At 41.5% G+C, this 12,627-nt stretch overlaps 1 long non-coding RNA gene across 1 annotated transcript; it reads left to right on the top strand.

The window, feature by feature from the left end:
- Positions 1-4,391: 4,391 nt before the first annotated feature.
- LOC148223731 (uncharacterized) lies at positions 4,392-9,865 on the top strand. The gene is made up of 3 exons (XR_015804197.1): positions 4,392-4,860; positions 5,148-5,272; positions 9,190-9,865. It is a non-coding gene; the product is annotated as an uncharacterized LOC148223731 (long non-coding RNA).
- The last annotated feature ends 2,762 nt before the right edge of the window (positions 9,866-12,627 follow it).

Below are 12,627 nucleotides of genomic sequence, written 5' to 3'. Positions count from 1 at the left end.
GCAGAAGATTTGATGATACATTCGTCCAAGTGTTATGGGCCTGATTGAGTACAAAATGCTAAACATACACATATGTGCTTGTTGCTTTTTAATGCCTATGGCAATCATATTTCTGCTTGACCCAAGTTTCCTTTATTTGCAAAAGTAAAAATTCTATTATTGCTGACCATAAAATTATTCAGCCCTTTTATACACAGCTATAGGAGTTGAAGTGCTCCACTGAGTTTAAAGGATGTAATCGAGGATTTGTGTGCAAGCAGTGCATAAATATGTACTTTCGTTACTCAGATGTAGTTTGCCTGTCAAATAAGCATGAATTTGCTGTTTTAGCAAAAGTGGTCACTGCAGAAGCTTTTCCAAGACTCCCCAGCAGTACAAAAATCCACATTCTGTCTCTTGTCTGAATAAGCAATTTTTTCATCTCTTAATCTTTTTTTATGGAATTGGATAAAAAAAGGCTGTAGTGAATTTTGCTGCAACATAAAGAAATTACAAAATTATTAAAGAAATTCCCAGTAATTTTCAATGAGGAATCATCCTTCTTTTTCAACTACTTCATCAAATTAAGACCAGACTCTGCCATCTGCCTAACAATAGTTTCTATGCATTGATTTAATAAACATATTATGGTACAAAGCTGAAGAGAATTAGGATAAATACTACCATATGTATGTATTTTTACTAAGATCTATGTATTGAAAGTACACCCCAAATCCACACATTTACAGTCTTCTGTGATTTTCCTGGCACTAGTATAGCTATGAGGAAAAATTTTAAACTGGATCTCATGCTCCTTTTCAAGGATGGATCATCGTATATAGCATTCAACACAGCATAGCAGAAAAATATACATTGTTAAGGGCCTGCACTTGTATTCTCACTTGCATTTTGGAAACAAGATAATAAGGACCTGAGGAGATGGATCTTGTAGGAATTTTTCAGTTAAAGTATGTTTCATTTAAGGACAAGTTGGTTGGATTTTTTTTTCTGTGTTATTTATGAATAGGAAAATTCCTCATATTAACATGATACAGCTACTTATATCTCATGGGGGTATGCAGCTGGAGCTTTTTCCTTACTTCTGACTAGGATGTAATGTTACTGTTCCATTTAAATTTGATGTTCAATTTCTATGACTGTAGGGGGATTAAAAAAAATCCTGTTAAGAAATGATTAATGGTCAAGTCACAGGGATGAAATAAAAAGCTAAAACTAATTAATTCATTATCTTACTCTAAGTCCCCAAATGACTGTATCAATTGCAGCCTAATTCCTAACGACTGGGACAAAGAGGTGACATGTATCCTTGGACGAGCTGAGGGACAAAACTTTTTGTATTCCACTAGATTTCACTGAATATTCTTGCTCAGAAGGCAGAGCTCAGCAGTAAAAAAGAGCATAGTGCTTTTGAGCTGCAGCAATAAGATTTTTTCTGGAGTTAGCTGATGACCTTACCTATTCAATCCATCTCTCAGCCTTCAGAGTACTAAAATGAGTTCAACAGACATGACATTTGTATAATACTTCTTACTGAATAAATGTGCTGTTAAGCACGTTGCTCAGGTTTCCACGTCTCTTTACAAAGCTATTCCCTGCCTGTGAAAAGCAGTCTGCCCTCATCCAGATGTGCAAGCCATGCCTTGAAAACATCACTCCTTTGCACCAGTGCCACTTATCTGCTGCCTCGAGCACACAGCATGCTGGGTGCCCTCCCACACCACAGCTCATCCCTCCCTCTCCTCTCCAGCTCACAGGAACATTCTGGGACCTTGGGCTTACTCAGTGCCTCTGAAGAGCAAGAAGGAAAAGCCTGACATTTTGCTGGAAGAAACCCAGCACAGGAAAGCTCCAATCACTGAAATTTGCAGCTAAGCAGGCAGAAGTAGGTCAGGCCTGATGCTATTTGCAGACTGATTTTTCAGGGAGTGGGGAATAGGCTAATCAGTGCCAGAGGTTAACGTAGATGGCTGTGATGTCACCTCACCTGCTCCCAAGGAGAGGTTTGTGTTTGACCTCCTCCAGTGATGCCTGCACGCTCTTAGAGCTTATTCTAACATGAAGAGCTACTAATCCATTCTTCCCATGCGTATTTCACCCAGACTGCTGTTGCAAAACCTTAATCTTTGCATTATTTCTTTCTGCCCCTCTACATCCAAGGAAGACCTACATAATCTGTATCTCTCTATTAGGAAACTGAAGTCATGTTTTATATCTTACATTTGGCAGCTGTGTAAAAGTCATGTTTGGGCTCAAGTCTGATTTGATTTAAGACTCAATTTATCTTCATAAATGAGAGTTTATGGTTGTGCTTTTATATTTGGATATTATCAAGAGAGGTGTCCTGCCTGGCATTCTCAGGGCATCACTTATTTTCTGAGCATTTTCTGGAACTGTGGCAGTATTATATCTCTGCTGTGATTGGGATGTGTCATGGATATGGCAGTATCTTCCTGGGACACAGTTCACCCTGAACCACAGCTCACTCCTGTTTTCACCAGAAAGCTCCTGTTGCCCTCAGGAGGCAGGATTTTGATGAGTCTGGACAATATTTTGGCTGGAATGATTTAAAAATGGGTGATTCATAAACACATGGATGTTGATTCAGGTGTTAAGAGGAGGTTATTTGGGCTTTGCAAAGAAGGACATCTGAAATAACAAAGCCTATGCATGGTTGGCAGATGGGTCATTACTCTTCAAAAATGGCTTCAGTTCTAGTGCTGATACCAACTTCATGCTCTGCTTTGTTTTGTTAGGTCTTTCTCACATGTCACTAAGGTGTGTGCTTAAATAGGATCCCCTTTCCAGAAAGTCATTTATGTGGAATTTATATGGCAGAGACATCTGCCTCTTTCTTTTGTGAGCCCATGCTCTGGTTTTGATTTAGTGTATTGGGTTCCTTCAGTGCCAAGAAAACAGTCTGCTCCTCTCAGGCTGATAAATTCTGATGATTGCTCTCATTCTGTTTTCTTATGTGAGGAGACATTTTAATATTGCCCTCTTATCCATCAAACCTCTTCTTCATCTCAGGGACTCAGGCAACTATCTGTTTGGGAAGTGATTTCTTGTCAGTGTCGTTTTCTAAAGGTGAACTCCTCCTGGCCACTGCTTTTAATCGTGTTTTAAGGGGAAAGGGCTTGCAGAGGGATTACGTAATCAAAAAGATGGCTTTGCATGTCCTCCCAAGGGTTTTGCCACAGCTGGACTCAGCCTGCTTTCCCCATCCCTTGCCTAGCAATCATGGAGAGGAAGGGAAGGATGCTTTCTAAGCTGTATGTTTTTCAAGCTCAGTTGACTATTCACCCAAAATGTAAAGTAGGAAGCAATTCCTGGAATCTGTGAGTCTCATCTCAAGAAGATACATGCATTTACATTCATCACCACCAAAGGCATTCAGTTCTTGTATGAGTGTGCAGTTCACAGTTAATAGATATTTGTCCTCATGTCCAGTGAACAAAAGATTGCGAGTGCTTTTTGCTGGCAAGAATTAAATATCTTGCTTTTGTCAGTAGGTCTTTGATAGGCAGGAGCAGCCATGGAGGCAGTGGAAGGAGCCTTGTACCACTCCTCTGCACCTGGGCAGGTGAGCAGTAGAAGGCTGTGGTTGGCAGCCTCCAGAGACCAGTGACACCAAACACTGCTGTTCTTAAGCAAGTGAGAAATAATGAGCCTAGGGGCAACCAGAATTGTGTTTCAGCACAATTTATGTCTGGGTAGCATTATTTGCCTTCTGTCTGGCTCCAATTTAGGCACTTTGAGCAAAGCATCCTTTTTGGAATCATATTTTCAAGAACATGTTCTGTTTGACTCAGGAGCCAGATCTAATGCTGGCTATTGGTCAGAAATGTACAGAGAATATAGATTGTGAATAATCAGTCTTTAAACAATAATGAAAGAAAATCTTTGTTTTTTAATCTCAGTCTTTTTTGTTTTGGCTGGAGAAAGGGCACCTGACTCCTGGGAGGTGTTTTGTTCTGTCAGGAGGTATCACTGGGTTCAGAGGTGCATCTAAGCACTGTGTCACTCATTCCTCACCACCTCACTAGTAGCTAGTGAGAATTAGTGTGACAGATGAACTTGAAATATTTTACTACTGTGTTCTTTGATCTCTTTTTCTGCTCTTTTCCAGCCCTACTGCAAATGAAACTCTGGACTTTTCTCTTAACCCTAAACTTAGTATTAACCTTAAACCAGCTGCAGCTAAAACACTGGCAGTTTTCCTCTGGCCATTACCCATACTACACATACTAAATACTTCTCTCAGCTACCATCTCTGAAGCCTCTGCTTCCCTTTTGCAACCCCATTTCAGTCTCACTTGCATTGATGTACTGGCATTTCTCTTTCAACCCTAACCCTAAACATGAGTTGGGAAGTTCTGCCAGACTCACATTAGGAAAATAATAATAATAAAAAGCAGTCTTTCTTTCCCTCTAGTAACAGAGCAAGGCAAAAGTTAGGATTAGGGATAGATATAAAGGTCACAAATAGGTTAGGACTTAGGTTGGGGTTGAGAAAAGAAAGCTCTTGCTTTGCCTAGGGACAACAGCTTTCAGAAATGTTCCTAATGCCCTTCTCACTACCAAGTTCCCCCAGGAAAATCCCTCTCTAGTACCCTGCAAGGAGATGATTATTTCATAAGAAAATGAGGTGGTGCATTCCCGTAAAAAATAACTTGTTTCCTGGCTTTGTTCCAAGTACAGAAGAAGCACAAATAGATTTATCACACTTCCTTATAAGCCTTCAACTGGACACTGGTCACGTTATTTTTAGCCATTTTTCTTTCTACAGTGCCTCTTTCCTGGCCCAGGTGTGGATTGCTGCAGAGGACACACAGACAGGGAGCTTGTGCACAGCAGTGAGAGGTGAGTGAGCAATTCTCTGCTCCCTGACTTTGCAGAGCAGGTTTGTGTCTCGCCTTGCTTGAACAAAACAGGTCTAGTGCAATTACACTACACTAGAACTGTACTCCAAAACCAGCAGTGACTGAGATGCTTATGTTGTATATCCCTGGGGTGTAAGTATTTGGGGAGTAAGGGTTTCTCTTATGGTACAAAACCCTTCTCTAAGTGTAGTGGCTGAGAAAACAACAAATGGAAATGTGAATAGTGTATTAACACAATTATTACAGGCTGCTTCTCTTCCCCCACAGGTGCTGGAGAAAGGAAATCTGAGGGGAGAGGGCTGGATTTCTTCCATCGGCACTGAAGAACAAGTACATGGCCCTGAACCTAGCAGGGTGACATGCTGTAGGCAGTGTTGAAAAGCTGGCTATTGGTATGTCATATCTGGTTTTTCCTTGTTCTCACAGGTCAGCATTCTCTGGGTTTTGCAAACAGGCTCACTTGTTTTGTTTTTTTGTTACTTTCATAATAACTCATATGGGCTCTTTTGTAAATTGCCACTGTGGTTTCTTCCACTTACATCACAGTTTTTTGATACTTCAGTTCTGAAGTATCATAAAAGCTAGATTAATAGTGTAATGGGAATTTGGACAGCTGTAACATACAAGCACTAGGTGTTCATGAAGCACAATTATAGTACTGAGCTAATCAACACTGCATTCAGTTGACTAAATCTTTTAAATTACAGTAAAAAATCTCCACATAAGAAAAATTAAGGATGATGCAAATGCAGGGAAAATTCAAGGCAAGTTCATCTATTTCAGTGGACAATGTATCAGAGCTGTCTTGTTGGTTAAAGCCAGTACTGTTATTGCACATCATGCTTCCCATCTCCTGCAGGTTTAAAGGCACAGGAGGGTAACACAGCTCCTGGTGGAGGAGTTTAGGATGGGATGGGGAAAATGGTGTACGAAAGTTGGCAAGGATGCTGTATACTGGCACCCTCGATAGCCTCACAGGAAAAATTGTTTTGTTTGAGGCCTGCTTCACCAGTCTCCATGCAAGGTATGGATGATGTATGTTTTATAATTCTACAGATTGTCTTTAACGGTTTTAGACTTTTTATCATGGGTTTCTTTAACCTTTCATGTTACATCAGTACATGCTCAGCAAATCTCAAGACAGAATGTACATCAGATAGGTCAGATGAGTCTTGGCTGACCCCAAAGAATAAATTATATTCAAAAGGAAAAAATGCTGCCTCCTTGATCTGTTTCTTACAAGTTTTTTCCATTTTAATTTCAAATTTTGTGTCTAAACAGAGTAACTCTCAGAAAATGCCCACCCCTACACCTGTCTCTTTTCCAAACATGGGCTGTTTTCAAGACTCAATGGTGCAGAGTGGCCCCAATGAAGTTCTACGTCTTGTTAAATATGAACTTCATCCATGCAGCAGTTTTAGCCCAGTGGTGGCAGCCAAGCCAGGCACACCTGCTGCTCTGTGGCTGCACTGATTCTGCACTGGTGACCAGTCCCATCTCTGCTGCTCTCAACCACTCAGAACCTTATTGGCAGGCCACTACTCATACATGGCTACTAATTTATGTAATTATTTTCTAAAAAATATCCAGATATCCAAATATGCAAATATCTCCCATGATTTTTGAATACAAGTGCTCTCTGCCCATGAGTGAGGTGGCACAGAGATAATAATTCTCAGTAAGATGTCCGAGCCCTCCCTTTCAGCATTTTCTGAACTCCAGTGGCTTAGGGCTCAATTGAAAAAATCGTGTAAGAAAGGCTTCACTAAGTGGAGCACATCAAGAGAAAATAAAGAATGAGGCCCTGGTTCCATCCACAGAGGCTGTCATGATTTATTTGCTGTCACTTGAATCTACATTAAAAGGCTTGCTGCGACTTCACCAATTTCTTTCCATTCTGATTGTCTCGATCTCCGCTGATATTTGAGGCCTGGCTTGTTATATTTGAATTTGAAAGATATGTAGCCACCCGAGCCTGGCAGCATGCTAGCATTAACTTCTCCTGCCCAATGGGTTTTTGCTGGTCCTTTATGGAAGATGAAAATGGATGAATCAACTTCAGAGGCTTTCTGGATTGTACAAAACCCATCCTTCTTCCTACCCAAGTAAAGCAAGAAGTCCTGCTAATGAACCCATCGGAGGAGGGCTCTGTCTGCTGCTCTGTGGCAGCGACATCCAGCGCGCCTGTGAACTTTTTGAGCAGCCATTTCTAAATTGGGAAGTCTCAGATTTATATGGCCATTTTCTTGTTTTAAAAGAAGAAGTCAATACGTATTCACAGTTTGATCCCCATTAAGGGCTGAAGTGATGCCACGTTTCACCAGGAGAACGTTAATGCTATCAATTTTTCAGCTTTCTTACTTTATTTTCAGCATGTCATGTCCTTTCATATTTAGCATGTTATGAGGAACCACTGGAATTCAATTACTGCCTGTCACTGCTGTTTATATTGATTTATAGATCATCCATTTTGACAAGTTCATTGCCAAGCTTTAATATGCTTTAATAGCTTTATTGTTTATTAATGGTAATGCAGTGGTCCAATCTCCAGCCTGCAATAAATGTCAACCCTTCCTTTCAATGGTGAACTGTGGGCTGCAGAGCATGGGTGGGCAAGTGGCCATGACCAGGGCGTTGGCAGCACCCTCCTCCCCCTGCCCAAATGCCACCAATTCCTTTGGTTAATGGCTTCACAGATTTCCTCCAATAAAGAATTAAGAAGAGGTTTGTCTAACAGCTTCTTGCCAGAAGGACTAACACACCCAGCAGTGCCAGTGGGGTTTTGGCAGTGCCAGTTCTGTGGTGTCTCTGGGCAAGGAGCAGCCCTGGCACACAGCACACCTGGCTCAGCACACAGACCACACCCCACCCCCAAAAAGATGTAGAGTAACACTGAAACTGTGTTACTCTGGTCAGCATATCTGAACAGAGTAACACAGCTGAGATTATTATGGAGAATGTAGAGGTGAAAAGTGTATGTGCATCATGGGGCTTTTTTATGTCAGGCTATGTAGAGTTTTATAATGAGGGCAGGGTTCACTGGCAATTATTGCTTAGGAAAGTTTCCATGGATAGCTATTTTTCTTTCTTTTCTTGCCAACTGGCTTTTTGAAATATCAATTTACCATAGGAAAAATCCTCCTCAAAAGCAGGAGTCCACAGGCTAAACTACGGGTCAGGACCATTACAATGCAACAGTGCTGTAAGAAAAAGGAATGTCCTCAAAAGTAACATAATGACTTGTATTTCTTAGGCATAAGCTGTTGCATATTGGTAGGATAAGAGATGAACAGCAGCACATTTCTGAGTAGTTTCTGCCTAGAAACATACAAGACAATTTTTTCAAATGAAGCTGTAGCTATTTCTCCATGCATGAGTTTGTGTGTTTTCCCCTTGCCTTTGTCAGCTGCCTTTGCAGCACCAAGCATGCTGGTTTGTTTTTCAGGACTGTTTGCAATCTCAGAGGAGAGCTGCTGCAGCTCAGAGGTGTGGGGCTGAGCTGTTTATCCAAGCTGGGGAAACATGAGGTGCAAATCCTTTCCTGAACAGCAGCTATCAGCAGCTCAGGTGCCTGTACACAGAATTGCTCTCTCCTGTGAGCTGCTAGCAATGGCAGCCAAGGACTCTTTTCTTTCAAGACCCTTCCAGAAAGGTTCCTCCTTCCCAATATCTTGCTCAGCAGTGCTGAGCACCTTCAGAGAAATAAAATGATGTGCTCATTTCTGCCTTGGTCTGCTGCATTTCCCCAGGAGCATTAGTTCATATACTCTTCTCACCTTGACTAAAATGATGAGAAATGTGTATCACTTACACTGTCTTTCTCTCTCTCTCTCTCACACACACACAAATACACACATAGATGTATTTAAAGAGACAGCTTAAAACCTAAGTTATAGCCCAGGAAAAACAACTAAAGATGGGGTTTTTTTCTCCCTCAAATTCAGTTTGCAAAGTGAATTCAGAGGGAGTTGCCACTTTGGCTGATGAGATGTGACCTGTTTTAATCACTGCTGTCCACTGTCAGGTATGTCAGGCAATTTACCTTCAGGTGCATAATGGCAAATTATTATAGAGACAGAATGATTTTAAGTTTCTAGACAGTGGGAGCATTCCCAGAATCCATTACTGCCTGATTAAATTACTCAGATTTCTGTGTGTGAAGGTTTTGTACAGCAGCATGTAATCCACAAGAGTAACTAATCATATCATATTGATTTAGATGCTGCTAGAATGGGAAATCTAATTGTAATACTGTGAAAGCTTCTTGGGGAATCTGTACTAATGATTGCATTTGTAATCCCATTTGCAGGTGAAAGTTCTGAAGCACAGCTGTGAGATGAATAGCAATGACGGTGGTTTGGACACAGCCCTGCAAAATCAGCTTGCCGAAGATGAGATGAGCAGAGGTTGTCCTGACGACTTAGCAGCAAGTTTGCATCCTTCTGGTTTTCTCCACTGATGCTTCCTGGGACTGACACATGAAAAAGGTGCAATCAAAGATGAGAAAGGAGGCAGAATTCAGCCCCCTGTCCTGCTTAACTTCAGAGGCCATCCCCGGAGCCAGCACTGCAGTTTGAGCTCTGCTGGGGTTTTGCAAGGACACCACTTCTTTGCACTCTCTCTTTTCTTTTTATCTGAGGATGAACACATTTGAAGAGCACTTTTAATTCAGGGAAATGAAATGCCTACCTGCTTTTCATCAGAATTCTTTATTGTTGTTTTATTCTTCTTTAAATGCAAGTTTCTACGGTGTTTCTTTTGTGTTTGATGATTGCCAGCACCTTGATCTGACTTGACCTTTCATGTCTGTGCTCTGGCAATATTATCCTCTCTCTTTTTTCACTTTCTGGAATATGTGGGCTATTAACATGCGAATTATATTAACTGCTTTTTATCTTTCCTCTTTGTGATACTGTTGCAGAGCTGTATAAATATGAAAACATAATGTGATGAATTGCTTTGCTCCCTTACTGTCATGGGATTTTTGTAGCTGTTGGATTTTTTCACTTTCCTGACTTGTTTATAATGAAATATAAATATAAATAATCCTATCAAGAGAATATTTGCATCTCTTGCATACACCAGAGCTTGGGAGGTGGTTTGATGGGTGAGAGGGCACAATTACCTGGGAGAAGAACTGCCCTCCAGGCTCTGACAAGGACTTGAAACACTTGTGTAGGACAGGTGCAGCAAGCTTTCACTTTGGGGGACAGGTCCCTTCAAGACACTGAAGCTTCCTTTCCAACACACATTAGGGCTCAGCTCACTTTTCCTATTTGGCTCCTGCCAGCATGTGATTTTTGAGGCCAACACAGCCACGTCTCTTAGAGGCAAGGTGTGGTTTGGACTCTGAATTAGTGCCCGCTTTTGGAGAATAGTAGAAGAGACACCTTTGTCTTTCCCTTGGGAGCTCACTCAGACAGATGCCAGTCTGGATTTCACAGCCCTGTGTCCTCTCCTGCTCACCCTGCAAACCACACCAGGGAGCCCTGCAAAATGCCAGGGCTGTATGTGCTGCCATCACCTTGCTGAGCACTCCAATGGGATGATGAGCTGGGCCCGGGACAGGGATTTTCCTGGGGAGCCAGCCCCAAGCAGGACTAAAGACATCAGATAAAAACCACAGATTTCATCTGCATCCTTCCTGCAGGTGCTCTGCAAACTCACCATGTCCTGATGTACATTGAAGCTTGTGAAGAGAGGGGTGGTGCCCCACCTGCCCTTCCCAAGGGGGCTCATCCCTGCTGCAGCCGTCCAGTGCTTCCCAATTTGCTCTTCTTGTCTGTGCTTTGGGTGAATAGGTACAAGGCAGAATAAACTGGGATCTTGGACAGCTGCTACATGGCTCCAAACAGGTTTTAAACTTTTTTACAGTGAAATATTAATTATTCTTATTGCAGTGTATTTTCTTGCACAGTTCAGGTGTAGCTTAATTCCGCTCACAACAGAGAGATTCTGAGTAATACAAGAGACAAGAAAACCCTGAGAGTTTAAAATAAGCTCCTATTATGGTTCCTAGTCATGAACAGACATTGCCTTGTATTGGAAGGATCATCAAAACTGGAAATTAATTAAGCACAGTATAAATAACCTTTAGGATATTCAGTTATATATAGGAAAGCGTTTTGCAAGCGTGTTTAATGGATGACTCCTATCCTGTCTATTAGGTGTCATTGAAACCCCAGGGGTGTATATTTAATGTCAAGCCTTCTCAAAGTTTTAGAGAGTATTTGAATTTAGGATAAACTACAGTTTGCTTCCTTGACAAGTAAGCAAAGGTCTAAAAAATGCTTTGGAAAGTCATCCTGAGGGTGCTTATTTTTGGTAATATAGATTTCCAACAGTTGTGAATCATGTTTCTAAAGAATGTCTGCAACCAGACTCAGTTCCTCAGACTAGCATGGTCCCTGCCAGGCAGGAACAGAACAAGATGGAAGGAAGGTAGGAAGCAAGCAGGCAAACAAGCCTCGTTCATGTGCTGTGATCCTGTACTCACATACCACAGTAAATGTGCCATTAAAATATATTACACTAAAAATATACGCATCACAAAGTTTTTCATGGGGAACCATACAGCAGTGCCCCAGATATCTATTGCTGCTCAACAATGGGCAATATAAGAAGAGCATTTAATGATATAATTTAAGTTAAATCATATTTAGTAGAAGATTATCAGATCCTGCCTCACTGTGAAATTGCAGGCTCTTTTCCACCATTATATGAGATATACTTTTGAAAAGTCTCAGATTTCCCCAACAGAGATTTCCTTGAGGTCTGAAAAATGCAGAGCAGATATAGAAATACTTTAATGAATGCAGTCTCCTCTACTTCACTGTAATACTTTCTTCTCTTTTTCTGGGCTACAAAAAAACCCCAAACCAGTAGAGAGACAGGGACTCTCAAAGTGATGCTGACATCTATCCAACCATTTCAGTTTCTCTGGAGATTGCTCCATGTCTGTCAACATCTAACTGGGTTGAGGTTTTAACTTGTATGCTGCCATCAGCTCGGCTACCTTCCTGTCAGCTGGCAGATCTGCTATCTGAGCTGTCCTCCTTCTCATTTGATTTGCACATTTCCCGGTCTTTTGTCTGTGATGCAGTCTTGGTAGGTGCCTGAGGACTGTTTCCCAGCATGTATCATAGCTGAGCTGTGCTCTGTACAATGCTTGAGTCAGGAGTATGAGCCACAATCACTCCTTGCTGAGCTATCCTGGATTGGAGTTTTGTTATACACCCCCACACCATTGTAGCAATTTCTAGCCAACAAACAGGGCTTTTTGGTCAACAACACCAGAGGGACTGAAAATAACTGTGATTAAAGGTAAGCAGAGTATTTATCTATATCTATATCTATATATATATTTATATATATGCTGAAATTGATAGAAAATGCAGTTAGTATAAAATTGAAGAAAGCATTGAAAAAAGTCTTAGGAAGCTGGCTCATTCCTTTGCTCACCAGAACAGAAGGTATGGTGCACCCATGCTGTCATTTTCAAAGCTTTTCCTGTTTCTTTCTTTCACTGCCCAGTATGTGCCAATGGCAGGTTCAAACTCTGAGGGTGCTGCTGCTGCCCACACTGTTCAGAGACCAAGTGCAAGGCGATGAACAAAAACACTCAAGTCAGAAGATTTGGGAGGGATGTTTGTGCAGTTGAAGGCATGGCATCCTCCAGAGTGTGTGGACCTGTGTGCCCACAAGGCAGTGTGGGATCTGCAGAAAAGGCATCCAACAGGGTCTGCCT

This window comes from Sturnus vulgaris, chromosome 5 (assembly GCF_052056855.1).
Source record: "Sturnus vulgaris isolate bStuVul1 chromosome 5, bStuVul1.hap1, whole genome shotgun sequence".
Classification (NCBI taxonomy): domain Eukaryota; kingdom Metazoa; phylum Chordata; class Aves; order Passeriformes; family Sturnidae; genus Sturnus; species Sturnus vulgaris.
Note: the sequence above shows the minus strand (reverse complement) of the source record. Positions and strands in the feature narration are given on the sequence as shown.